The sequence below is a fragment of the Prorops nasuta genome, unplaced genomic scaffold, assembly GCF_024137725.1.
Source record: "Prorops nasuta isolate Cenicafe-Biocafe unplaced genomic scaffold, Cenicafe_Pnas_1.2 PNAS00006, whole genome shotgun sequence".
In the NCBI taxonomy this organism is placed as follows: Eukaryota; Metazoa; Arthropoda; class Insecta; order Hymenoptera; family Bethylidae; genus Prorops; species Prorops nasuta.
In genome coordinates, this window is record NW_027116803.1 from 3182016 (window position 1) to 3185445 (window position 3430).

A 3430-nucleotide genomic window follows, 5' to 3' on the forward strand; every position below is an offset into this window, starting at 1 on the left:
CGAACTGTGGCCACCCAGGCCAACTAGGCAGTCACAACTCCACCCTTACATAACTTTCACTTTGCTTCCAGACTTTCTTTCTCCCTCTTTTTCCCTTTTTTTTGTACGATTTTTTTCATCCTCTTCGCGGGACCGAAATCGTAACACTGGCACAAAGCATATGTTTAACGTTACACCAAGGAACTGTTCCACCATTTCTCTGACAGGATAACGAATGCGCAATAAAATCTGAGCTCGCTTTTCAAAATCCATAAACACTTCGCGTGCTCCAATCACTCGAGACTCGTTCGAACTTTGTCCTTACCAAATTCCTTTGTTGCGTTTGAAAGTAAATTGCCTGACGTCATTTAGTCTTGGGAAGATCATAACGGAAAATTTTCGTTTATTGGTCTAACTGCCACTAGTGAAATATATCTGCCTGTAAACATCTGTGACGTTACCTAGTCAAATTCGAGTTATCTTTGGAAATTTTTCCGATTAGTCAAGGAAATTCTGCGAAGAAAATTGTCCCTAGGCGAATAAGCTTCTATATCAGTTTCAGTGTTCGTCATTAACACGTTCGCTGTCGTTTAATTGCGAAAGTTCGTATACAGGACAATTTTATATCTTTCATTAATCATATTGTCGAATTTTCTGGTCAATTGTTATAAGCTTCGTTTTTCATTATTATACAAATCAATTGTTGCAACAGTGGTTTTCTCAGTAATTTTCATCATAAATGTTCAGGATAGTTTTATTAATTAACAGTATATTGTTCATAAATAACAACAATTTTTGGAAAACAGAGATGAAATGATTTTTAAATTATGCGTAGTGTTATAGCACATAAAGTGAATATAGAAATGGAAAGTGTGGAAGAAAAGCAAAGATTTACCCTTGGGCTTATTTCGATCGTGGAAGATTTTGCCTACTTATATTTCGGACAAAGAAACCAGCTAACTTTGTTGATAAATCTATTCGTTTCAATGAAGCGTTACAACGTGATACTGGACGTTAATTATAGATACCTTATCACTCTTAGCCCACTTGAAACTTCAAACGACATAGATTTGACGTTTGTCCGTACGTCACTTGTATAAACGTACCGATTAAAAGTACTTATCACTCATGTCACTGGAAAACGATATATATATATATATATATATATATATATAAAATAACGAAAAGAATTATAATTGATATAATATTGAAGTATCATACTTGATCGGAAATTCAGAAGAGCTCACCAAGGTCTGTGTCCAATTGACTTAAAAAATTTGGGAAACCAATAAATTTTTAGAGGCTTATTTTCTATATATATATTTTAAACAAACAAAAGCACGTTCACTGTCAGGAGTCAGTGAAAAAAATTCTGTAAATTCCAGAAATCATTACTTTCTCAGAGAGATGTCCCCTCTCACGACGAGCCGTCACAAGGCTCTCATAACCCATCGTTCGATCCTCAAGGATGTATGGGATTTGTCAAGCCTCGGGGTCTCGTAAAAGGGTCGCTGTGTGCTTGTTACGAGTGAGTAAAAGTAAGGGTAAAAAAAGGTGAGGAGAGTTAGAGGGGGTGGTGGTATTAAGAACGATTGGATGCAAAGTTGGGGAGAGCCGAAGACGCGTGAAAGCACGACGGAACGTGAAAGAAAACCGCGAGAGTTCCTACAGTGATTCCTTTCATCCGATTCTGGAGGACTTCCATACTCTGCCCGGAGAACGGAAACAGCTTTAAAAGTGTTTTCCTGCTATTGACTCATCTGCGATAGTTCATTAGCAGCCATCGTAGCTTAGTTATAAACAGACCAGTATTTTTCGAAAGAATTCAGAAATCCAAACACGGAGATTAATTGCAATTATTGAAATCTCAAATAAAATCCATGTTTCGCCTCTAATTGATATTTCACACTGTGCAGGTAGAGTTGAAATAAATTTAAAAATAGGACGTGTCTATTGCGAATGAATTATTTGCCATTGATCAAAACTCGAGTTGAATCAATATTTGAGCTCACGCACCTGGCGACGCGACGTTGGGGTAGCAGCTTGCGGCACTCTTTTTGCGATAATACAACGCGATAACCCATTTACAGATAATGGTTATATGTATTCTAGTATACAAACCGAGTAAAACAACAGCTTGGTGTGCAATATCCGTCAGGAAAGATAAGTGGGATCGCGCGCTTTAGTTATAACCAGAAAAATCAAGGTGGGCCTTTGCTGCAATTGATAATATGTAGTATGTATATACACTAAACATGTAATATTTCGAAGAAATCGATCAAAACTATCAGAAGCTACGAAGAAAACAAAAACATCTCTATATAATGATTTATCGATCTTCAGAATCTTTAGGTTCTATCGTTCTAACGTTCTTTTTTCCATATGTAAAAAAAAGTATAGTTTCTTATTCAGAATCTATGATAAATAAGGAAAATTGAATAACAGCTTATTATTGTTTGTATAAATTCGAGCGGGTGGCCTGTTTGGTGATAAAAGTTCACAAAATAATATATATATATATATAGTCTTCCGGTCCGTGTCCCGTGCGAGGCGAGAGATAATGAAGGAAGGGGTGAAAGGCTTGACAACTGCCGTGATAGTCCACGAGGAAGTTAGTCACGTGGGGATGATGGTGTCGAGTATTGTGCCCTCAGAAGCACCTACAAACTCTCCAAGCTTTGCTTCTTTTAATATCAGAGCGTCTCCTCTTCCTTCCTCGCTTCTATCCGCGGCTACCAGCTGTCAGCTGACTTCCGTTTCCGAATATAATCTCGTTATATTATTAGACCTGAGACGCCTGCTTAGTTAGCACGAGCACATCCGAGAAAGTAGCAAAAACCAAGCAACAGCCGACTGCTATCGAACCGGTACACGAATACCCACCCACCCCCCCCCCCCCACCCCTCCCATACTCGCCTTTTAAACTTTAACTTCCGCTTTCTGCGATTTTTCGCACTAACGAGATCCACATGTTTCGCGATGGATCACCAGATTCGATCATCGGTGCTACTTCACCGGCGTTCACCTTAATCACCCAAAAAATCATCTCAAAATATTTCTCATCCGCTCTCAGCTTTTTCCTCTTAACGATTGAACGTTCAACGTGTGACGTCACGCTACTCGGGGTCCAAATTTATTTTCACACTCGTGAAACGTTTTCCAGCCTTGTGTATATATACAAGGATTCGAATTCGGCTCGAGAACCTCTAATAATGTTGAGAAAAATGGTGAAAGAGACGAAAGAATTCTTTAGTTTTCCGAGCACTCGAGCCTCGGCTTAGGTCTTTTTTTTTTGTCACCTCGTAAAGCTAGGAATTTTACGAGGATATACCAGTTTAATGGTAATTTGTATTTATGTTGCGCGTAATGCGGAGAAGTGGGTCCACCTCCTTTTTCCAATATTCCATACTCGAAGGAACAACATACTCATTACAAGTGGATGCCCTTGTGA